General features: G+C 38.7%; 1 non-coding gene across 1 annotated transcript; it reads left to right on the top strand.

Moving 5' to 3' along the window:
• The first annotated feature begins 24,879 nt into the window (after positions 1-24,879).
• LOC130039668 (U1 spliceosomal RNA) lies at positions 24,880-25,046 on the top strand. The gene has a single exon (XR_008794947.1). It is a non-coding gene; the product is annotated as a U1 spliceosomal RNA (small nuclear RNA).
• Positions 25,047-26,964: the final 1,918 nt, after the last annotated feature.

Here is a 26,964-nt window from a genome sequence, read left to right on the forward strand (position 1 = left end):
ATCTTTGGGAACTCTTCATGAATACAAAAGGAGAGATTATAAGCAAAATACATTGAGTGTCCTTTCACTGGAGCTCTGGGCATTGCATTGAGTAGAACTGCTTCTGCAGAGGATAAAATACATAAAAATAAATAAAATAGTCAATGCAGTTACTCATCTGTACTGTGAATGTTTAGTAGCTGCATATAGCTAATGTGTTTTGTATGGGAAAATTCAGATAGAGGACAAATCTCCTTTCATAGGAAATTTTATTGGATAGTGCTAGTTCCAAGAATCATTAGGAGACATTCTATTTTAGGGGATTTGTGACTTGTCTTTCTTTTTTTTATGCAGGAGTACTGCTATTTATTCAGCCACTGATTAGTGATTGAATTGGGCATGAACTCCACCTTACATTTTTTTCCATTTTTTATAATTTTATTTATTGAATCAGCGTGAGAGCAGTCACAAAGCTTTCTGGTTTAAGTCTTACTCATACAATGAAACACCCATACTTTCACCAGTGCCCATTCTCCACCCCCCAAAACCCCAGTATACCCCCATCCGACACCCTCCCCAAAATTGTGGGGCAGATGATTTCCACATTACTCTCTACTTTGATTACATTTAATATTTTGACATCAGATCCACCATTATTATTTGGGACTTTACCCCAATACTCAGATCTGCTGAAAAGGCAACAGTAGACAATTTGATATCTCGTGGCTTCAGCAGTGACTGCTCAATTTTGAAATTCCAAAATTTTAACACTTAAATCTGGAGGGATTTCTGCCAAAGCCTGCTGGGTTCCGAGTTTTGTTCCTGAGTCTCTTGGATCATAGCCATTAAGCAGCTTGATCAGGAGCCAGAAAGGCCATTTATTGGCGGTGACTTGGGGTCTCGTTGGGACGGGGAGGAAAGGGCCCATTCTATCCCCATCCCTTGAGGTCCCACTTGTGTCATCTCTGCTGGCCTAAACCTGACTGTCCAATGTCCTCTGGTGGATGGTGGCCACCGGGCCGCCATGGGGGAGCAGGTGGAGGGACAGCACCCTTTCCCCCATGGGGTGGCCCAGGTACAGTAACCTACTACAGGAACTAGACTCATTTCTGCCAAAAGCTGTTGGGTTTTGAGATTTGTTTCTGAGTCTCTGGGATCACGGCCATTAAGCAGTTCCATCAGGAACCAAAGAGGCCATGCTTCCAATTATATAGCTGAGCCAGAGGTGGTTTGTGGGTGTGTTTCCCACATACCTAACTTTTGTCTGTTTACTTTCTTGGTAAACTTTGCCCCAAGTTTTTGGGGTCTGGACAAAGGCACAGAAGCAATTTTGGAGTATCTGGAAGTCTGAAGGCGCCATCAGGCTGCTGATGCACTCACCTCACAGGTACAGATTGACCTGCTGGCAGCACCATACCCCCAGCCTTGTCTTTCTAATCTCATTCTGTTTCTATTGACTGAGACATACAATAACCAGGATGCATACTATTTGAGTTGCAAACTAAGAGTAAATGAAAACAGTTCATTTCCATAGTAATTCAAAAAAATGATATTTTAACAGATATTTTTTTCTGTCTTATAAAAAAGATGACAGCACCCATAACACTGCTTGTTCTATTAGATGTTGGTTAATTTTATAATTACTAAAAAGCATAAAGCAAACATATCCTGCTTGTTTACTTTATAACTATATGAGTTTATTAATTGATCTATTAAAAATGTACTTTGACATTTTACATCTTAGTTCAATGGAAACATTTGATTTTTCTACATATAAAAACTTCAAAGCAAGCAAATAACCAAGGGAAAATATTTTCATTTGAATACTACTCATATAACATTTCAAAGCAAACTGAATAGATATAGATATAGCTACAAGTTCAATATAAACAAGCTACAGTTACAATTTACTAAATAAATGTAACTTGGGTAAGGATAGTTTTCCATTGTTCTTCTGGGGTTTAAGTGTACTATTCCCTGAGAAAAGGGTGATTTCTTTAAATGAATATACTTTGTCTAGCAAGGAACTAAGAGAATGTGGCATCTATTGGCCAATGCTATGGTCTTGGACTTTATCAGCCTGTCCTCTTTGTATTCTTTTTCCTAAAATCACCATACTTTGGATCACAATAGATTTTAGCAAGCCATCCTTTTATTAGTCAAGCTTTAATTATATTGTGCTCATCTAAACCATGAAGGATAGTTATAAAGAGAACACTTAGCTGCCTCTCCTTGATAACTTACTAGTGGAAATTAATTGGTAACAGTGAATTCAGACAGGAATTACCCTAAATTCCCCTTCTCTCCCAATTCGACTCCATTCCTTTTAAGTGAAAATAATCTCTATTAAGGAGTGCACATCAGATTATCTGAATGTGCCATTGGTTTTGAGAGTTCTGGTTACATTCTAGATTAGACAAGGGGAGAGAGGTTTTGATAAATTTTCCACTTTTAGTCCTATTCCCCTAGGAGGAAATTGCTGGATTCTTCTCTATGATCCTTTTAATACAGTAGGTAAGTTTGTAGAAAGAAAAATATGCAAAAATATGTCATTTTTTTAAGAACCAGCCAAGTACACTCCAAATAGTTGTGCCATTTTACATTCTCACCAGCAATAAATGAGTTACATTGATTCACATGATGACAGCATTTGATGGTGTTTAAGTTCTACATTGGGCCATTCTGATAGATGTATGGGACATTGATAGACATGCAGGGACATTTCAAAGAGCATTTGCTGATGCTAAATGTGAGAATTTTCATTTTTCTTATTAATAGTATCTATGTATTCTTTGGTGAGATAACTGTTAAGGCTGTTGCCTACTTTATATCATGTTGTTTTTCATACCAAGGAGTTAAAGAAATTTACTTTTGTATTTTTGAAAAAAGTCCCTTTCAACTGTCTCTTTACAAATATTTTTTTCTTCTCTGCTTCTTGATAATTATTAGCAAATGTTTTCTTCTCTTCCTTCTTGATAAATATTAGCAAATGTTTCTTTCAGTTTTGAATCTGGCTTATAACAAACAGTGTTGAGGAAGGTTCTGCTCTGTGCAGTACTCTGGGGCTATTCAATACTGTGCTTCTGAACTCATTCTGTGTTTTGCACATGCAAAGCATGCAATGCAGTCCTTTGAGCTTTACCCCTGGCTCCAGAAGGTTTCAGTTCTAATAGAACTTCACTTATAAATTATTTACTTCCTGGGTCGTGTCTTTGATGTTACATCTAAGAAGTCAAATCCATACTCATGTTTACCTAAGTTTTCAACCATGCCATTTTATATAGTTTTGTGTTTTACATCTAGAACTCTGATCCATTTTAAGTTAAATTTTGGGAAAGGCAAATATATAGATGCTTCTTTATGACTTTGCAAGTGAGTGTTTAGTTATTCCAGCTCTATTTATCAGAGACTTTGTGCATATGTTTCCTGCTTTATCAAAGATCAGGTCACAACTATTGTGTCAAACTATTTCTGTGCTCTATTTTGCCCTATTTATCCACTTGGCTGTTTTTTTTTTTTTTTTTTTTGCTTTCTGGATCATACCCAGTGATGCACAGGGGTTACTCCTGGCTCTGCACTCAGGAATTACCCCTGGTGGTACTCAGGGGACCATATGGGATGCTGGGAATCAAACTCAGGTTGGCCGTGTGCAAGGCAAACGCCCTACCCGCAGTGCTATTGCTCCAGCCCCCACTTGGCTCTTGTTTTGCCAAGATCACACTAACTTGATATATCTGGTCCTAAATTAAGTAATATCAGTCTTATAATGTTATTCTTTGATACTGTACAGTTTAACTTGAGACTTTTTGATACTTTATAAACATTGTTAATTAGTTTAACTAATTTATCCAAAAAATAACATAACAATTTTGAGTGTGATTGCATTGACTCTAGAGAAACCTGGGAGAAATTGATATTTTGCCAGTCTTGAATCCTTTTATCAAGTATATGGAAATCTCCTCTTATATTTTATTCTCCGTTGATTTCATTCACTAGAATAAAACAGGATTCACCACTGGAATGCTCCTGATATAGATCTTACACATATTTTTTTCGATTTATACAGCACAGTGGGGAGGGCGTTTGCCTTGCACACGGCCAACCCAGGTTCGATTCCTTCATCCCTCTTGGAGAGCCTGGCTAGCTACAGAGAGTATCTTGCCCACAAGGCAGAGCCTGACAAACTCCCCATGGCGTATTCAATATGTCAAAAACAGTAACAACAAGTCTCACAATGGAGATGCTACTGGTTCCTGCTCGAGCAAATTTATGAACAATGGGAGGACAGTGCTAACATGCTAATATAAAGGATAATATTAATTTCAAATTCTATGTATTTGGTATCAGTATTTTGCTTTTAAATCTTTTGTATAGTATGTTATTTAAATTTATTATACAACATACTAATGTTTTATCCCACCTGCCTTATTTTCTCTAATTGCTATGATTTCTAAATTAATGTGATTATTATCTGCCTCTGGGCTGGAGCGATAGCACAGCAGGTAGGGCATTTGCCTTGCACATAGCCAACATAGACAACTCGAGTTTGATTCCTCCTTCCCTCTCGGAGAGCCCAGCAAGCTACCAAGACTATATCACCCGCATGGGAGAGCATGGCAAGCTTCCCGTGACATATTCAATATACCAAACATGGTAACAACAAAGTCTCACAATGGAGATGTTACTGGGCCCACTCAAGAAAATTGATGAACAATGCGAGGACAGTGACAGTGATTATCTGCCTCTAAGTTCAGAGGTTTAGGGTCTTCGTGATTTTCTTATGCATTTGCCATTAAATTCACTTCTTTGTCTATTTAATGAGAAAATAATTTTTCATTGATTTTTTTTGGCTTTTGCACCACACCCAGTGGTGCTCAATGCTTACTCCTGGTTTTATGCCCAGAGATCACTTCTGATAGGCTCAGGAGACCATCTGGAGTGTCAGGGATCTAACCCAAGTTCAATCCATCCAAGATAAGTGCCTTCCCCACTGCACTATTCTCTATGGTCCCTTATTGATCCTTTGAAAAAACTAACAACACAGAGAAGTTTTCTATAGAATTGAAATACAGTTATAGTATTTACTTTTACTTTTAATAGTTTTTTTTTTTTTCGGTGTGGCACACAACCAGTGCTGAGGTTTTACTCCTGGTTATGTGTTCAAGGATTACTTCTGGTTCTGTGCTCAGGGATTACTTCTGATTGTGCTTTGAGCACCACAAGGGATGCCTAAAACTGAACCCAGACTGACCATAGGCAAGGCAAGCACCTTATCTGCTATACTATTATATACCTTATTGGCCTGGCCCCATAATTACTCTTTTTTATGGGACCAGAGTGATAGTATAGTGGAGAGCACATTTGCTTTGCACACAGCTGACCCAAGTTCGATCCCTGGAATCTCATATGATCCTTCGGAGCAAGAGTTATGAGAAATCTTTGAGAATCCCTAGGTGTGGCCCCCAAACCAGAAACAAATAATGGTGTATTAAAGAGGAAATAGTCATCATTTCTAACATGCTGCACTTAGCTCATGCTAACTCTTATTTTGTAAAATAATTTTTTTAGATTTAGCATTAGCTTTCTTTCTTTGCATAACTTAATATAATAACACCATTTCTATGAGGGTGATACAACTTTTAATAAAGCAAATTTTTATATTACCTTTGAAACAATTCAAAAATTTTATCTGGTCCTATGGCACAAATGAAGAAGCACAGCCATATTTTCTAAGTTAGCAAAACATTGCTCATCAATTTCTATAATTATTTGATTCTAATTTATACATCCTCCTCTTATAAAATTCACAAATGTGGACTAATTATAATGATTAGAATTATTTTGAATAAGCATCTTGCCCTTTTTATAGAACTTAGGAAACATGCTTATACATTCTAATAAGTGATGCTTAGATCTTTCTTGATTTAGTCAACTTTTTATAAACATTGTAATCTTATCATTTAGGATTAATATCCTTCATAAATTAATCTAGAAGATCTAGCATACACATCTAGCATATACATCTAGCATATACATCTAATCACATCATTCCGTATCCTTTTAAAAAAGTTATTAGAAAGAAAATGTTTGAATGAGCTATTACCAGGGTGGCCTAATGTCTAATATACCACCAACTAATGGCTTGAACTATGTCAAAAATAACAATTTTTACCCTAATCCTGAATCTTACATGTCATCGATGTTAAAAACATTTCTAGTACTAAATTACCTTGTGTTTTCTTGCATATACTCAAATCTTTCTGTAACAATTTTAGCTGTCATTCGTATTAGTACTGATGACTACACAAAATGATTTTCCCCTACAGGTCAGACCTGACATTAGAGTTTTGGTGGACTTTTACTCTGTTTCTACAACTTTTATTCCCAACATATTTTAAGGGTACCCCCTAAAAAAATAAGTTTTAGGGGCATAGAGGGTGCAGGTCAAATGATCTGTGCTCAGACTTGGCAATGTCGTACTGATCAGGTGATTCTGCCACGGGCCACCACAGTGCTGAACACAATCGAGGTCTTAGGGGTCAGGCGATCATAGCAAATAAACTCAGCAACTCATTCACAAAAAGGCACAAATCCCATCCCTTTAAGCTTTCTCCATGGGCCCCTTCCTAATATTTCAATTATCTTTTGCTTCCTTACATCTTCAACAGACAGCACGTTTCACAAAGATTTGAACGTTGTTCAACATCGTATTTTCTGCATCAAATTCAGTCTCTGACACATAGTTTCTAGAAACTCATTTAAAATGAATTATTACGACACTCTGTAACTGTACAAATATATTCAAGCAATTATGGTGCTTTATGTATTTATGGGGGCTTCGATTTTTCTAGGGAACAAAGTGAATTATATTCATGTTATAACATGTTACAATAAATTGTGCTCGAAGACCTGGCTCTTAGCCTGCAATGTAAGTGTGTTCAATGTGTAATGGTGATTCCACTGATGAATGGCTGAAAGCTATCCATGTAGCACTGATGTCAGCGTTGGCATTTAAAGTTCCAATGCATGAAAGACAAACTCTGACTCCGTAAATTAGTGATATTGTCAACATGATGAGTGTAGTTTCTTTGTGACTTAGTCCAAGCATTGGTATGATCTTGTGAAATAAGCTATTTTAGGTTAAGGAAATGAGATAATAAATTGTCCTCAGTTGGGACAATGGTTTACATCTGCTGAGTGCTGATAAACTGCATATATTAGAGAGCAACAAAACATTTAAGATAATACTGAGACTAATAGAGGAAGAAAAAGCTAATATTTTTGTTTGATTCTGTTTTGGGACCACACACAGCTGTCTTAGGGCTTACTTCTGACGCTGTGCTCAGGGACCACTGCAGATGGAATACAGGGAACCATATGGAATTCCAGGCATAGAACCTGGGTCAGCCATGTGCAAGGCAAATGTACCTACTGTACCATTTCTCTAGCCCCTAATAACTAATAATTGATAAGAGGAATACAATGTTCTTAATCCATGCATAGAAAGCAACAAGTTTTGATCATCTTTGAATTATTTTCTGATATGTTCATGAGGTAAAGGTAGAGGCCCTCCCGTTGATTGTCGATTTGCTCAAGCGGGCCCAGTAACGTCTCCATTGGAGACCTTGTTGTTACTGTGTCTGGCATATCGAATACTCTTGGTAGCTTTAAGAGATTTCCTACAAATGCCTTTAAATGTCTCATTTATTGGTAGATCAGAGAGTAAATGTAGGAGCAAAAGCCTTGAATGCAACCGAACCCAGTTCAATTCCCATAAAGTTCCAGTGACTGCCCCCAACTGTGGCCTTGGAGACTCCAATTATTGGCAGATGGTCTTGGTGATCCCTGGTACCACAGGGCATGAAAAGTACCAAAGTACCACAACCTCTTGGCCTCACATAAAGCTACCAGCCTACTTGGTCAAAATCAACAGGAGCAGCACTCAGACCTCGTGAGCACTGATCAGAAGGACTCCCAGACAAATAAATGTCTCATTGGTTTCATTAACCATTAATAGTGCACATAATTAAAAGTTACATAACTCATTATTAGGTGGAAAATATTACTGTAAAATTAGATGATTTCTATATATTCAATGTACTATTCTAGTTCCAAATCTATTTGATACACAAGACAGGGTACCTTCCATCAGTTTTGCAAATAAGAATATCTATAGGCTGGTGATGGGATTTATTTTTCTAGAAGAAAAGTAACAAGTTTAAATTTTAGTGAGTTCAGAGAAATCTATGGGAATTTGGATAAAAAAACTAGTATTTCCAGCTACTGAGTTGAAAATAGTTTAGCATGAACCCAATTGACAAAGACATGTTTTACCAATTAGTAAATGCATTATAGGTAGAAGTGACTATTCAGCAAAGTTTTCACTGTGGCCTGAAGCAAGTGCAAGATCAGAGTAGAATATGGAACAATATGTGGTGTTTGGCTGAAACGTTCGCAGAACAGACCTCAACTGTCATCATTCTGTTCCTCTAAGTCTAACCTATTTTAAAATCTTTCCTAATGACTAGCTGAGGAGGTGGGGGGTGCTTAACCATGTGATCTGGAGAAGAAGAGACAATTTTCAAACTGATTTCTTTATTATTGATATGTCCAGATAAATGATTTCAAATATTTACCAATCAGAACTCCTCTCAGCAATCCCTGCAGGACTAAGCAATCAAGTACCAGAACAGGTTATGCCTGATGGACCAAAGTAACATGCTGGTTGTTTTTAATTGAAGAAACAATGATGGAATGATACGTTAAACTTTCCTTTCTCTTGCAAATGCTTGGGGTGGGGGGAAGGGTTCATCTACATCTCCTCTCTTCCTCTGCAAGCAGAGGCTGTAAAAGATTCAGAAACTGTTTACATCATTCACTAAGTTCCCTATCTTCTTGTGTGCATAGGAACTTAATGACCTTTTTGTTGCTAATTTCTTTCACTAGACCATTGTTAATGAAGTCACCAGGAGATATTACAAAGTTTTCCATGATAAGTTTTTGGTCATACAATGTTCCAACACCTGTCCCTTCCCCAGTGTACATTTTCTACCAGCAATGTCCCCAGTTTCCTCGGTCCACTCCCTCTCCCCCCCAGTCTACCTCTATGACAGACACTTTTCTTCTTTCTCTCTCTCTTCTCTCTCCTCTCATTCTCTCTCTCCTTCTTTCCTTTTGTCATTATGTTTTGCAATACAGATACTGAAAGGTTACCATGTAGATCCCTTTACCCACTTTCTTTTTTTTTTTTTTTTTTTTTTTTTTTAGAAATAGAAAAAGAGAGAAAAAGGGACAGGCTTTATTGAGGGATACAGGCTGTTTATATAGGGTCCGGGCAGCTCAGTCAGGAGCAGAGGCAATATAACCATATATGGTAAGGTCAGAAACAAGAGCATTACCTAACATTCAAGGTAGACATTTGCACATCAAAGGGTCTTGTGGCAGTAGGTGCATCCTGAGCTTTACATTTGTATATCAAAGGGTCTTAGGGAGTAGATGCATCCTGGAGGTTACTATAGATAAGGCCAGATAAGCTGTCAGCCTGATGTGTGGCTATAGATCAGGTATTGGCTGAGATCAGGAAGTCCTGGGAGACTGTCACCAATGTCTGTCCCAAGCAGTTCCTAACATGGGAACCATGGTCAGGGTCTATGAGAGGGCTCTTGGCTTCCCACATCTCCCCCTTCGATATTATATAAAAGCCTCATTCAGGGAGGTAGTGGCTGGGTCCCCCCCCCCCCCCCCCCCCCCCCGAGATTGCAAAATACCTCTGTTTTGTGGAGGGGAGGATGAGATGCCCATCCCTCAATTCTCCTTGCTAGAAGGGAATTGTGGAAAAAGGCAGGGACAGAGGAACCTCCATGCAGACCCAGCATGCCTCTCAGGGAGTCGGAAACTGGCCACAGGGCCATCCCTTGCAGTGCTTTGCCTTGCAACTGACGGGCTCCAATAAGAAAAAAAGGGGGTGCAGGGAGCGGGTCCGACGCCACTACTCCCGCGACGGGAAGGTCCATTCGATAGACAGGCGGGGGAGCTCGACTGACCCAGCGGAGGCCTGCGACAGCCTAGCATCTTCCATAGCCAGGCGAATATAGTGCACCTATATGGGGTTGGTAGATAGAGAAGCTACCTGTTGTCTAACAAAAGCGATAATTCGGTTAAAAATGCAGGGGCCCACTGTAGCAATCAATAAAGGGCAGTCAGGGGACTCAAGGGTGGCAACAAGTAAGGAAGTAGAGTGTGCAGGGCCCACCCAGAGCTAGAAGACTCAGGTTGCCAGTGTTTCCGCTCCTTTACCCACTTTCAACACTCAATTCTTGTCCTGAGTGATCATTTCCAACTATCATAGTGTCCCTTCTCTGTCCTAACTGTCCTCTCATCTCTCATACTTCCCCTCATTTGTGACTAGCTTCCAAGCATGGGCAGTTCTCTTGGCCTTTGTTTCTCTTGTTCACTATATGTATATATATTATATATAATATATTATATTAATATATTATATTATATTAATATATTATATTAATATATTATTTTATTAATATATATTAATATATTATGTTATATTAATATATTATATATAATATATACATTATATTATATATATATACACCCCACAAATGAGTGCAATCATTCTATGTATGTACCTCTTCTGACTCATTTCAAACAGCGTGATACTCTTCATGTCATCCACTTATAAGCAAATTTTATGACTTCACTTAAAATTGGGGGTCACACCCAGTAGTGTTTGGGACTTACTCCAGTTCTGCACTCAGGGATTTTCCTATTGGGACTCATATGTGGAGCCAGGGATAGAATCGAACATGGACACCAGCCCTTTGAGTTACCCTCTGCACTTCAGACATTACATATAAAGTGGAGTTAGATGGACACCATCATCTGAAAGGTGGAAAAGGATCATTTCATTCCTTGGGTCGTGTCTAGGCTCTATTGTAGCCTCAGTTTACTCCTGGATTCCATGACTGGGACTATTCAGCTACAGAGAGCCAGCAAATCGCCAAAGAATATCTCATGCTTCTTAGTAAGTGCTGAAGGATAGTTTGTCCCTCTGCTTCACTGTCCAGATGTAACTGCATCCTTTCTCATCTTGTCGCCAGGTTTCAGCAGAGTCAGATCAGTAATTGTGGGACATCATGGCAGGCATCTTTCATGGGCCGAAGTTTATGAACAAATGAACTGACTTTCTCTATTCTCTGTGGAGATCTCATCTGCCGACCACCGTTCTTTCTGTAATAAAATCAGTCTCAGTGTCTCTTGGATTCAGGAGAGCACATGTATTTTGATAATTTCACTTACTTCTCCACTTTTTGTATCTTAGCTAACCTGTTTTCTGGGTTGAGGTAAAGTGTCACTCTTCACACTTCCTCTATTTCATAATGCAGCCTGCATCTTCCTTCAAATGTTTTTGAAAACATTTCAAATAAGGAGAGGTTAAACACACACACAGGTGTTAATATTGTAACACTTGTTCTTTGTATTAATGTTGATTGAAAACACTGTCTTTAGAAAACTTAAAATACCATAATTAGGGATGATCTCAAAGCTATTCATCAACTGATCCCCACCCACTGCTCACACAAGATATTCAAACTTAGTCCTTGGATGTTGTCATTTGTGGTCTTTGTTTTGATTAATTGCACCTTTGTGCTATATTCTGAGAACTAGTATAAAACAATTCCATATTTCACCTTCCTTCAGCAAGCTTTTTTTTTAATCTTAAATTTAGGTTAACAATATTTTTGGAGTTAAATTTATATACAAGAAGGTGTGAATACCTGACTTTGTTGTTTGTTTATGCACGGCAGAGCCTGGCAAGCTCCCCGTGATGTATTCGATATGCCAAACACAGTAACAACAAAGTCTCCAATGGGCCCGCCCGAGCAAATCGATGATCAACGGGAGAGCCTTTACTTACTTACTTTACCCCTGGTTTATTTGAATTAAATACTAACATTTCCATATTGATTTGCCTTGACAGCGTAGTTTGGAGTACTGGCCATTGAACCTAGCTTCTGCCAAGTACAAGACAAACACCCAACCCACTGCACTATCTCCCTGGCACAACAACTTAGTTTTTGAAGTCATTCATCTTTATAGGTAAAATTCCAATTCATTTTATAAATTTTTTATTGTGAGGTGGTGCTTGTTGTTGTTATTAGTTTCTTACCCAAACCATACCCAGCAGTGAAGAATTTTGGCCGGCGGGCCCCACAACACCCAGAGAATTCTCTGGGCCTTCAACAGAGCCGATATCGCCGGAAGGTCCCAGATGGAGCAGGTGCAATCTCCCTGACTTCTCCAGATGGAATCCTGGCGACCATGAGCTTCTACAAGCATGACTCTGGTATGTGGGCTCAGAGTGCTGGGTGCTCAGAGTTTACTGTTGGCTCTATGATTAGGGATATTTACTAGAATGGTTCATAGTATGTGGTGCAGACAGTTGAACCCGTTTAACCTGTGCAAGGCAAGTACCTAACCACTGTACCCCATACAATCTCTCTAGCCCCAAGCTTTTCATTAACTCTTAACCACATGTTTTTTAGTTTATTAACAGTTATTCAAGAAATTATGGTACTTCATCTTTTGAGGTGATGTACTAATACTGATTTAATTACAGCAAAGCGTGATATCTACAACTTTGTTCCAATATAGATCCACTTGCAAATATATTGTGTTGTCACCATGTCTATTTTCTCTCTAATCTAACTGCAATAATATTTTGATTATTTTTTATTTATTTATTTTGTTTTTTGGGTCACACCCAGCAATACTCAAGGGTTACTCCTGGCTCTGCACACAGGAATTACTCCTGGCGGTGCTGGGTGACCATATCAAATGCTGGGGATCGAACCCAGGTCTGCTACATGCAAAGTCCATGCCCTATCTGCTGTACCATTGCTCTACCCACCAATATATTGATTATTGATTTCATTTTGCTTCTATATTTTTTCTACTATTTGGGAGGCTACTCTTGGCATTGCTTCTGAAACCAGGCCAGCCCAGTGGTACTCTGGTGCTTATTTGGTGAGAAGAATCCGGGGCTGTGCAAATGCAAAGCAGATGCTCTACAAGATGCATTTCTGTTGGAAATTATGTTTTGCTCGAATTTTCCCACCACTATTCAATCCTGCCTTCCAGGGACAGACACTAGATAGATCATTTACTTTCCATTGGTCACTCTGCATATCAGGAAATGTTGTGTGGTTGCATAAGTGGCCACACGGTTCGGAGGAATATTCCTGATGCCCACATACCAGAGCCATGCTTGTAGAAGCTCATGGTCGCCAGGATTCCATCTGGAGAAGGCAGGGAGATTGCACCTGCTCCATCTGGGACCTTCCGGCGATATCGGCTCTGTTGAAGGCCCAGAGAATTCTCTGGGTGTTGTGGGGTCCGCCGGCCAAAATTCTTCACTGCTGGGTATGGCAAGATGGCACCATGGGTGGGTTGAGGACATGATTTCCAGGATCAGGGGCTGACTGTGAATCAGGATGGAACTGCTCGGTCCAGTGTCCCCATGCGGTTTGGAGGAATAGTCCTGATGTTCTCATATTGGAGCCATGCTTGTAGAAGCTCATGGTCACTGGGATTCCACCTGGAGAAGGCACAGGGTAAGTTATTTTTAATTGTCTATTTTTAAAACATTTTTACTGTACTAAATCACTAAGTTCTGTTTTCCCGTGGGTGTAGCTGTTGATATCTCTGCTTGTTCTTGCTGTTGTCACTGTGTTTTTGTTTTGTTCTAGTTATTGTCCCTATATCTGTGACTGTATGTCTTACTGAAGAGTAAGTGATTAGAAGCTTGTGTCTTCCATCCTCTCTCAATTCAGCTAAAAATGTGTCTACACAGGCACTTAAAGGACACACACACACACACAATGCTCCAATAGGCATTGGTTTGAACTCTATGCCAGGCATTATTGAATCTTCATGTTCAATAATATACATTACTATTTTGACATTTATACCTAGATAAGTATAGAAGCATAGAACACTAAAATCTTTAAGTCTCTTCAATTGTTCTTGATTTAATTTTTTAAATTTAATTATATTAATTTATATTTATGTCATTTTATCATTATTTAATGTCATTGTTATATTTATTTTATTTTATTCATTTTATTTCATTATTTTATTGATATTTTAATCTGAGACCACACTCAACTGTGCTCAGGGTTTACTCCTACTCCTGGCAGTGCTGGAAGTGGAAGGGTCATGTACGTGTCTGGAGACTGAACTATAATCACCTTTTTGTGAGTCATTTTTTATGTCTCCGGCTAGTCTACATATTTCTGGATTTTCTGCTCTTTTATTCCACTAAGATCTCTATTTCAGCCTATGTTTTTAAACATTTTCCACATATTCCTCTATATTTGCTACTATTAATAACATCGTTTCAGGGGAGTGGTGATTTTCCTCTTATTTTAAATTTCAGCAACTGACGTCAGTAAAGCCACCCATTTTCACCACGTCCCCACTCTGGTTCAAACTAACATGTTCATCTTAAGCTAGAAATTAGGAAGGTGAGAATAAGATCACTGAATAAAGCTGGTACACCTTATGTTCCTTACTAAAAATGAAGACATTTTCTTGAATAAGTACTTCAAAATGGGATGTTTTCCAAAGCACTAGTTTTCTTGACAGTTTTGTCAATTATTTTTATGTACTTGGAAGAAGACAATTTTCAGAATCCGTAATTTCCTCATTGTTTTTGCAACTATTTGTTACTGCTTTTATAGAGCTAGAAAAGTTGAGAATGTGGCCACAATGGTAAATTCAGACTGTGAAATTTCTTGCCAACTATCTTGATATGTTAACTTATGCCTTTTTTCAATTGTTTATGCTTTTATTGGGTCAGGTTTTCCTCTTAAACAATCCATCCCTGTTGTTCACTCTGAGAAGCTGCTTCAAGAATCACTTAATCACTTAATCACTTAACTTCCCGTTAGTCGTCGATTTGCTCGAGCGGGCGCCAGTAACGTCTCCATTTGTCCCTGTCGCGTGCTAGTGTAGCCCAATGGCATCTGTTCGCTCTGGGAACATGTTTCAAGAATACAGGCTGGAATATGTGTTTAACAAAGTGTAATGTGTTGCTAAGAGCATTTGAGTGAAGTTTCCATGTACACTTTTGGTATTTAGTTTGAACAGCCAAGAAAAGTCTTGTACATAAATTTCATTTTTCACAAAAACTGAAATTTACCAGTCTGGAGCTGTCTACTACTTTCTTTGGTTTTTCTCTTTTGTGAGTGATAACAAGGAGGAAGGGGACTTGCTTTGCATGCTGCTGACCCGGGTTCAATGCCCAGCATCTGTATATTACCTAGAGCACCATCAGGAGTAATTCCTAAGTGAAAGCCAGGATCAATCCCTTAGTACCAATGGGTATGGCCCCTAAACCTAAGTATATCAATCAATAAATGCAGGTTTAGTCTCTGTTTATACCTGGGAAGCTCCTGAGTTGTCTACCAAAAATATAAGCACACAAGGGTATGTGTGTGTGTGTGTGTGTGTGTGTGTGTGTGTGTGTGCATGCGAGTTGTCTCTCAACCTATTCTAGACTGCTATATTGAGTTGATAAAGAAAACATTGTCTACCTACTGTTGGGCTAAGGGCTAAATGTTTGTCCCTGAGATTCATGGGCACCCATTTATTCATCTTTGCTCATCTTACAACCCTGTGCTTGACTCTACCTGCTAGACCCTGGAATTTGCTAGTGACCACCTGGTCTGACCCCCTGATAATACAGAAAAGTGTGCCCTGACCCTGAGCCGTGTAACAGGAATCATTTTCTCTCTTTGAATCACATGACTGCAAAACTTTTATCAAGAATATGGTTTTACTACAGATTGCAGTTAATCATGTATGCTTTTAATTAACACACTAAAAACTAGTTTAAGGATCTAAATGCAATCGGAGTTTTGAGCTCTGGATTTGGGGTTCAGGATCATGTTCACTGTGCAGTTTATTGGACAAGTAAAACTTCTTGCCTATCTCTCCTATTTGGTCTCAACAGTTTTTATTCAGTTCAGACAAAGACAGGTGCAGTGTTTGCGCTTGCATGTGTGTGTGTGTATGTAGGTATGTATAATTTTTGCATATTGTTTTTTAAAGTTTCGGACAAATGGGGCTTGGTAATGACAGAATAATTAATGCCACAGTATATCATAATGGAAACAGTTGGACATTTTTTTTAAAGGTTGTGGGTATTGTAATCAATATAAATTGAGGACAATGCAGTTCCTTTTTGAAAGCAAAGCCAGTCCAAAGGCAAGAAGGTTTTGAAATAGAGGGTTCAGGGCTGGAGTGATAGTACAGTGGGTAGGGCATTGGCCTTGCACTCGGCTGACCCAAATTCAATCCCCTGCATTCCTTATGATCCCCTAAGCTACCAGGAGTAATTTCTACCAGGAGTAATTTCTGAGTGTAGAGCCAAGAGTAACCCCTGAGCATAGCTGGGTGTGACCCAAAAGCAAAAAAAAAAGATAAAAGAAAACAAAGAAAGAAATAGAGGGTTCATCTTAGGAGCCCAAAGGCCTTGGAGATGCAGAATTCCATATTCAGAGCCTCAACTAGAACTGCTGAGAACAGAATCCAAGGATGGGACCAAGAGGAAGCCAAGAGAAGATGGAGAGGCCCAGCTTTTCCCCTTGACAACATTCTTGAAACAGAGCTTGAGGGTACTTTAGGGAAACCACAGCAAAAATGACTTTTCAAGGGACACAGAGCATACATAGTTCCCTGATCTAGAATAGGATACCAGAGAGTTGAGATTTCTTTCTTTTTCTTCACCCACTGTGAGTGTTCACCCGAAGGTCCACTGGGGATGTGGCTCTGAATTCTGGAGAAACCGTATTTCTCTTGGGTATAAAACTCTTTTTCTCTCTCCTCATATTTCCCAAACGAGCTTATCTTACTTCGCTCTTTTTCTCCTTCCTAAAATTCTATTCTGTGAGAGCAAGTGACACAAAGGAAAGAGAAAGGAACCAGGGCAGACACTGGGACTATTTTTCATTTCCTGCCAAATGCAAATTCTCACTCCAGAGTCCCAACATCCCTGAGAAATTGGGTAGCTGGGATTCCCACACTGCCAATCAAGTGGAATTCAGGTATAGTTGATAACTGTCATGACACAGGTGAGACATAAGGTCTGTGTCATGTCAGCACTCATAGAACAGCAATAAAACCAAATCTTCCAGCATGTAGATAATCTTAACATGAGTAGCCATGACACCTAGCTTTGCTTAGCATTTTTCACTAAAAACCAAAATAGCAATTCTTATACATTCAGAATAAGAAAAACAAGTCAATTTTAATAAAGAACATCTAGATATTATAACATTTTACTGTTCTTCATACAGTTTTACTAAATTATTGACCTTAAGGACTCCAAAAATATCAGGATATGCTAAGATGAATTTTCACTTTTTTTTACATTTCTAGATAAAACTGTGTTTATAACAATTAAATAAGTAAAATTTCAAAAAAAACTAGAGGAAGCAAAAAGAATTAATTTTGATTCAAGTTCATAGTATCACCAGTAATTTTTTTTAATTTTTTAAATTTTTATTAGTGAAAGATAATGAGGTACAGTTGTAGACTTACAAATTTTTGTGCTTGGTATTTCTGTATGTGTATATAAATATATGTGCATATATGTATGTATGTATAGATAAATTTATTACCATTATTACTAGTAAAGACATAATTAAAACAATTGTGAATATTTTACTGATTAAGTACAATACATAGATTTATTTTTGATGTAATTAAAGCAGCTTAATCAATTTAAAACCCATTAGTATCTATAGTGGTGGAGAGTCACTCACCTTGATATAAGTTTTACTAATTTATAGATTCAACCCATTACAGTCAAAAGGAGCCTGTCTGACTCTGGTGTGATTACTTTCAAAATTTTGCAAATGTCGCCATACAAGCAAGAAAAACCTGGTACCTGTCATGTGAATGGTGTCACCATGGAAACATTAACATTTATGTTGTTCAGCAGATCTGTCTAAATTGTGGCCTGCAACTTCTGAGAATGAGATTTTAGAGAAAGATAAACATATGTTTCTTTATATATCTAGAAATCTAAGCTTGTTTTATAATAGTTCTTGCAGCAAATAACAAAATATAAAATACAGTAGAGGATACTTTGTATACAGAGTACTTGTAGAATTGTGTCTGTGCTCATTATAATTTAAATCTGTCCAGGACTGTATCAGGCAAAGGGTTCATTGCTCATGTTTTAGATAAACCCCTGTAGTTTAGATAAACTACAATGATAACAACATGCTTAACAGGGAAAGCACTGCTTCCATCTTTGAATTGTTAATGAAATTTACACTTAAAACTACCCAAAAGACTTAAAGTACTGAATTCATTGAATTTCTGAATAAAATCAACAAATTAAACTTAGGATGAGTTTATGTATTAGTCTAATTAAGCAAGTATTCATTTATATAATGGTATAAAGAACATAGAAGTTATTTAATTTATAACTAATCACTTAATCACTTAACTTCCCGTTAGTCTTTGATTTTCTTGAGCGGGCGCCAGTAACGTCTCCATTTGTCCCTGTCGCGTGCTAGTGTAGCCCAATGGCATCTGTTCGCTCTGGGAACATGAAGAGCCTCAAACCGATCATTCAAGATTTTGACGAAAAAGTCTGACCATCTGGTAGGTGGGCGGCCATGCGGTCTCTTGACATCCCGTGGAATCCAGTCGGTAACAGCTCTAGTCCAGTGGTCGTCTTTAAATCTCATTACGTGACTAGCCCATCTGATTTTCGACACCTTGGCAAATGAGACAGCGTCCCTGATTCTTGATCGTCGACGCATGTCAGAACTCTGGATTCTTTCTGTCATTTGAGTGAAACGTGATACTCCAAGCATAGCTCTTTCTATTCTTCTTTGGGAGACCTGAATAGCGTTCTCATCCTGTTTGTGTAGGGCCCAGGTCTCTGAGGCATATGTTAAAGCAGGAAGAACAGTGGAATCAAAGAGATGTGCCCGGAGCCGGAGGTTCTTCGTCCTCTTAGCTATTTCTTCGACCTTCTTGAAGGCGTTCCGAGCCGCTCTCTTCCTCCTGCGCAGCTCGGGTGCCAGGTCATTTGTCATGTTGACCTCTCGACCTAGGTACACATAGCTGTTGCATTCGGAGATGGTCGTTCCGTTGAGAGCGAATGGGGCATCAGGAACGAGGCTGTTTCTCATAAACATTGTCTTCGTAAGATTCAGCTGTAGTCCTACCTTTCCACACTCATGGTCAAAGCCGGCCAGCATTTGTGCCGCTTGGCTGATGTTTGGTGTTATTAAAACAATGTCATCAGCAAAGCGGAGGTGGTGTAGTTGCCGACCATCTATCTTCACTCCCATTTCTTCCCATTCCAGTCGTCACATGATGTTCTCGAGGGTGGCACTGAAGAGTTTCGGTGAAATGGTATCACCCTGCCACACCCCTCTCTTGACATCAACGATCACTTCTTTGTAGAATGGTGAGATCCTGGTAGTGAATCCGCAATACAGCTCACGGAGGATCTTGATGTATTGGGCTTGAATGCCCTGATTGGCTAGGGCTTCAATGACTGCTTCCATCTCAACAGAATCAAAGGCCTTCTTTAAATCAATGAACGTTAAACAGAGCGGCATCTTGAACTCCCGAGAAACCTCAATGAGCTTGGTTATCGTGTGGATATGGTCGATGGTGCTGAATCCTTTGCGGAACCCTTTTTGCTCGCATGGTTGTCCTTCATCTAGTGTTCTGCCAATCCTATTTAGGATGACTCGAGTGAACAACTTGTAGATGATAGACAATAGGCAGATAGGGCGATAGTTGCCAAGGTCATGGATGTCTCCCTTCTTGAACAGTAGTACAGTCCTGCTGGTTTTCCATTGGGACGGAACCTTGCATTCAGACAGGTAGTGAGTGAAGAGCCGAGCCAGTGTATTGATGAGCACTGACGGCAGGTTCTTCAGGTGTTCAGGTCTGACCTTGTCTGGGCCGGGTGCTGTTTGTTTCTTTACCGACGAAATTATCGTCGTCGTCGGTAATTTATAATTAAATAGTCAATAAATAAATGTTAAAATAATTAAATTAAGTTATCAACTATTAAATAATTTAAAAATAAAAGTAATTGCATGTGCCATATTAGGACTACGCTACATCACTATGATTTGTAGAAGTTGAAGATACTGTATCAGCTCCCTTGTAGGATTTTGGAAATAAATTGCTCTCTATCAATAAATGACATTCACAGAGACTTGGAAGCAGGTCTGAGAGAGGGACTCTCATTCTCTGATGTTGTCTTTGAAAAGAAAGTTCATGAAATTCCATAATCAGTCTTTTCCTTTCTTCCTTCTTCCTTCCTTCCTTCCTTCCTTCCTTCCTTCCTTCCTTCCTTCCTTCCTTCCTTCTCTGATGCTTACTGGGGGTTCAGTGAACCTGAAAACCTCCTTGTAGGTTCAAGGAGTCTGAGAGCCAATACTCTGTGCAACCTCTTACTCTTTCTTTTAACTTTTTGGTTTTGGGATCACACCCAATGGTGTGTATTTTCATGCAAGACAAGTACTAAATTCCATTCTTTTCTGTCTCCTATGTGCTGGAGCGATAGCACAGCCGGTAGGGCATTTGCCTTGCATGCAGCCAACATGGCCGACCCGAGTTCGATTCCTCTGCCCCTCTTGGAGAGCCTGGCAAGCTACCCAGAGTATCTCGCCCGCATGGCAAAGCCTGGCAAGCTACCCATGACATATTCGATATGCCAAACACAGTAACACGTCTCATAATGTTACTGGGCTGTTTGAGGAATATCGATGAACAACAGGAGGACAGTGACAGTCTGTCTCCTCTGGGCCTTTTCTTAGATTAGCTAATATTGTAAATGATCTCCTAATAGATTGCAAAGTGATGTGCATTTATATCCCTGGCTGATGAATTGGTGGAAACCATAGATTTGAAGAGGCATCCTTTACAGAAGTAAAGGTTGAGGCCAGAGAAAAAGTTTCATTATGTTATTAATACAAAGAGGATATGACAGCAAAGGGAAGGTAAGACTCTCTGTGAACGAGACTCACCTAAAGGGACAGGTGGTCCTGACACCATGCCTTTAAAGGAAGGGATCAGTGCAGACATGCAATTGGGCCAGGGGGGTTACAAAATCTGTATGCATGGATCCTAGGGGGTTTGAAGGCAGGAGAAGTAGCCCCTCCACCCTGCAAAGGGACCACCATGCAGGAACTCTCAGAATCTCCAGGGCTGTGTGCGGGCTCCCTGGTCACCTGACTGAGCTCCCATCTTACGTGGTTGAGACCCCTTCATTTAACCTTACTACTAAGAAAAACGGATGCTTATTGTGCTTTAATGTCCACTCTACCAAATAAATAATAGTGTCATTATATGCAAATGACTTGGGTTATAAAATTACAAACCTCTAAAGGAGAAGGTGAACATCGTTGAGATCCATACCTTATCTTATAACCTTCCCAAATAATGTCACTGGCAAATAAAACACTTTGTTCTATAGGATCCTTTATATTTTTTTCTAGTTTTGCTACTAATGAGTTTATTTTTCCTTTTCTGAAAAACACAGTTTCCTTTTCTGAAGTGAATTGACAGCTTAAGTTTTCTTATAAATCTTAGATAGCAGCAGGTGAGAAATACATTTGAATTTTAAGGCTGTGCTTTTGAGTTAACCATTCTTACCTACATTCTATAAAGCATGTAATTATTTTTCCTGTTTTAGTGTGACTAATTTTGTAGCATTTGCCATTATATTAATGTAGGCATTAATAGATTAATATAACTCCGAAAAACCTAAAAATATAAAAGGATAGATTTGAGCACATTTGTTTCATTTTTATAATTCATTTGGGTTCCGTTCATTCATATCTCATGAATGAATTTGAAAATATCCAGATGTCTGTAAGGACATAATATTAGAAAGCAGTCTGTTATCCTAAAAGTTTGAATCAGTTGAGGCTAGATATTCAATCAACTAGAAATATCCTATTTGTAATTTTTCCAGTAATTGGAAAGTACAAAATGATACTTGAGTTTAATGTCGAAAAGTACTGCTGACCAGAAATGTGATGTTTTACGAGTAATTACCAGAATGAGTCACCGTTCCGGATGGTGAATTGAATTGATTTTTTTTTCAGACCCTTAAAGAATTACTTTGTTCTTTTCGACTTATCTGAAAACCTTCAATAAAGAATTAGTGCTGAAGATACATAAATCTCTAAGACAATGGTACATGGGGCTGGAATGATAGTACAGCAGGTAGGGCTCTTGCCTTGCACACAGACTACCCAGATAGGATCCCAGGTAGCTCATATAATCCCTCTGCCAGGAACAATCCCTGAGAAAAGACCCAGGAGGATACTCAGAATACAGCCAGGAATGCCCCAGCCCTGGCCAGAAAAAGACAATGATCGGTGCAGAAACTATTCCTTTGTCATTTTTCAATATATAATTTAAAAAAAAAATTTGGGATTAGAGGTATACTTGTCCTGCCTTTTAAACTGTATTGAGATGTCAAGAGTAATTTAAGGTGAAAATATGTTACACAGTTTGGACATACCAATTGCAATAGATACATAATAACAGACAACAATGTTTCCTGCTGTTTTTGAAATTTTATAAATATGCCTGAACGAATCATAGATCTAGGAAACCCATACCAGTTTCATATCTTCTCATCCCAGCCTTCAGATCACTTTTCTACCATGGATCTCCTTAGGGACTAAATATTTCTCATGATAAAACTATCGCTAAGCATAGGCACAGAGATAGGAAAGGAGGAAGCACTTTATTAGTGAGACTGGTGGAAAGCATAACAAAATGCACCGTTAGTCTTTATCTTTATAACTCTATTATTTATTTTATATGAACTAAAATATGCTTCTTTCATACTTTGTTCAAAACAGTCCTGTAATGTCTGCATTGCTGTTGCTATTGATTATTTATCAATTAGAAACTCAGCAGCTGCTAAAACGTTTCCTCTTTAAGGGCTCCTTAGTTGCATATCCTGGAAGCAAGTGCCTCATTGGGGAGGATTTTTCATTTACTGCTCAAACCTAGACGGTAGGCAATATGTTACCCACTCTGAAATATTGAAAAATAGATAGATTCTCTCCCAAAGGAGCTTGCTAGAAGTGTTTTGAGGTGATTTCAAAACAGCAAACACAATAAAAAAATGCTAATGTTCTTCAATAATTTTTCCTAATTTCACTTGTGTGATAGTGTTGGGAATTCCAAGAAGTGGGGATATAGAATCCACATATATATATTCTCCATACAGTTGAATATGCAGATAATTCAGTCTTCTTGATCATATTCACGAGGCTGTAGCGTTTCCGAATTGTATGACTTGGTTATTAAACTTTTGGATTTCAACTTTCTTTTATCAAGGTAGGGATAATACCAGATAATATCATAATCCACACCCAGGGGTATTTTTTGAAAATTGATAAGTAATTTATTCAAATAATTTAGGACAATGCTTTGACTATATCACTGAATGTTGAATATTTTAATTTTATTACAAATATTAACTGATATATCACTTTTCATCACTGATAATTAAAATTTACATAAAAGCTGTATTAATTACTAAATATTGTTTTAATGCTTATTTAAAAACCAAGCACAATGAATACTTAAATGTTTCTCTTAAACGTATTCTATAGGGAAGCATCCCAGAAATCCAGTAAAACTCCTGACATCTTATACCATTATGCGTGGTATATTTTACCATTTAATTCTGTGTCAAATTTGATTTTCACAATACTTCTTTTTTAAAAAAACCTACAGATTATTTTTTTACTAGTTTTTTTTTCCAAACCGATCTTATTACTTCAAAACAGTAAGTGTCCATACTCTTTCTAATCTTTTTAGTACAAAAATTCAAATATTTGTGTTTTATTTTTATTATATTTTAAACTGTGGCCAGTACGTGGGGGAAAAAACTGTGCATTAAGTTATAAACATGGGTACTTTCTAAAAGATATTTATCTGTGTTTCAATTTGAAAGACAATTTAAAAATAATGTTGATTCAAAGTATGAATTTTTCCATTTAGTTTCAGAATGACTTGTGAGGGAATTTCTATCTTCTAAATTTGATGTATGAGAAGCTTGAGGCTTTTACAGAATATTTTGTTCAGTGCAACACAGTAGACAGTGTAAGAACTGAAACAAATTTATCTAATGTCAAAGCTCAAAATGTCAATTTAAAATAATCTCAAGTAACACATAACTGATTTTTTTTATTTTTATGTCTCCATTTTCTTAAGCCTCTCTCTTCTTTAACTAATCTTAAATACAAATATAATCATATTTAAATTTTATAGAAAGCAGCAATAAAACATTTGAGCTTTTTCTGGTATCATTTCTTAATGGAAAAATTCTTTTATTCCTAATAGAAATGTTAATGCAAAGTGCTTTCTATAATTTTTCCAAGAATCAACTTTTTCAAACAAGCAAAAATACTTGTCCCTTACTCTGACTACTATCCTATTTTTCTACTACAATCCTTTGTTGCATATTGAAACATAACATGCATCTAGAAAAGGGCCAATCAGAGACATCTCTAAGATTCATAGATGACAACCAGGAAAGAGCAAATGTTCTCTTTGAGACAGCTGAACTGAAAACATTGGGATTCGAACCCTGAGACAAGAGAAGGACCAGTGTAAATGGTGGGTACAACTGACCTAGATGGGGATGGAATCAGAAAACTACATTTCACTAATGAATATTGCCTTATGCAGACATTGCAGAGTTGAGCTATAATATGTTATTATTCCCTTAAGCATATATATGTATGTTTATCTAAGAGCAGTAAATGTGTTAGAGTGCCCCATACCATGGAAAGTGAGCATATCCTCATACTTACCTGGCAGGGGAGAGAGATGCCGTGATCACAAAGGTAATTTCCCCAGGATGAGCCTTCTCCGTTGACTCCAGATGTGCTGATTTCTGGGATTTACCCAAATGTAGGAAACTCATCTGCATATTTTGTGGTAGTGGGGAACTGCTTTCACTCTCTTTCCTTAAAAAAAAGACACTTCTTGCAACACATTTATAATATAAGAATCACTTACATTAAGCGATTAAGCCATTAACACAATTTCTAGGTAAGCCAGGAAGAGACAAGATGTGGTTAGAATCTGGATGAAAGTTTGACACCAGGAAATCACAAGGCTGACCTTCCTTGGCAGTTTCTTACATATCTTCTCCCCTTATAAATTTCTTCCATGCACATACCTAGAAATTTGTGTGAAAATGAAACTACACTCTCTAGAGTATATCTACACTCTGACCCTGAAGTATGTTCTCTAGTTTTTTTTTTTTTAATAAACTTGTCTTACTCAGACATATTACTTTCTTCAGGTTAGGTTATACCTGTTCTCTGATTTTTGCTGGGATCCTTTTAACAAACTATGTTCTGTACTTTATTTCTCCAACTCGCTTTTGAATGGTTTCCTCTAACAAAATTAAGCACCTAAACTCCTGGGACAAGGCTAACAGATTTAGCCCTTATTGGACTTTCTCTACAATAAAGCTATTGTCAGTTGTCACACCTGGTGAGAGTCTACAGGAAATAAGGACGGTGAAGCTAAGAAGAGTCAGGTGATAAAGCTTAGCCCCCATTGCCTGCACTGCTGGCTACAGCTCATCTTTGGAGACCAGGGGGAGGAGAACTTTGAAAACACACAGCCCCATCGCTCTCTGTGAAGATGCTGAGCTCACTGGAGGGCAGAGCTGAAATGCAGGTTCCATCCTGAACTCTGCTCGTCCTTACAGCTCGTCCTGAGGCCCTTCCTTTTCTCAGTCCTAATAGCTGCTGACTAGGGTTGGAGCGATAGCACAGCGGGTAAGGTGTTTGCCTTGCACGGGGCCGACCTGGTCAGCCCAGGTTCGATTCTTCCGCCCCTCTCTGAGAGCCTGGCAAGCTACCCAGAGTATCTCGCCCACACGGCAAAGCCTGGCAAGCTACCCGTGTTCGATATGCCAAACACAGTAACAACAAAGTCTCACGATGGAGACGTTACTGGGCCTGCTCGAGAAAATGGATGAACAACGGGAGGACAGTGACAGTGACCCAAATAGCTGCTGACTAGACAGACCTACTCAGGGTGCTGAGTCTTGTTGCCATACAGGAGAAAACAGTCTTTCTGGGTCCTTTCAAGGCATGCATTATATAATCTTTGGGGCAGCCAAGGGAAGGCACCAGCGACTCTCTTCTTGCCACCTGGGTTGGGTGGTCTCGGGCCGCGCCACCAGCAGGGCGGATGAAGGAAGAAATGAAGGTCAAGCCAGTTGATGATAAGATGCCATTTATTCCATTCTCCCCACGCTCCTGTCCCAGTCTCACTAAGCACCCCCCCCCCCCCCATTCTTGTCTCACACTGCCCCTCATTCCTGTCTTCTCCTGTCTCTCCGGCTCATCTCTCCACGCTCCATCTCACAGCCTGGGCTCTCTCTCCACGTGCCTGCTCCTGTATTCTTCTACATTCTTCTCCTTCTGACCCCCTCTTCGAGCTCCATCTTGCTACCCTGGTTTCTTTCTCATCTCTCTCCAACTTTCTCCACTCTTTCCAACTCCCCAGTGGTGGGGGGAGGGTAGATGCTACACCAGTTCAGTAGCAAAATTTACATAAGAAAACGCTTCCTTTGCTCACCAGAAAATACCACTTAAGGTGTTTTTCTCCTTTCCTCAGTCCAATAACTTAATTAGCATCTTAATTCTACTTCTTAATATTATTAGTTAGATTGTATGGATACAGTAAGAGGTAGATTGAGTTTATAGGATGGCTCTTCTGGGAACATCTCACCACAGACTCACTCAGACTACAGTGCCCAGGCCGGATTAATCCTTTCTAACCCTAGCAGGGTCTGAATCCAGTTATTGTTTTTTGACTCATGAGAGCATTTGTCCATGGCCATGGTCTTCACTTATAGTTAAGCAT

This window comes from Sorex fumeus, unplaced genomic scaffold (assembly GCF_029834395.1).
Source record: "Sorex fumeus unplaced genomic scaffold, SorFum_2.1 ptg000092l, whole genome shotgun sequence".
In the NCBI taxonomy this organism is placed as follows: Eukaryota; Metazoa; Chordata; class Mammalia; order Eulipotyphla; family Soricidae; genus Sorex; species Sorex fumeus.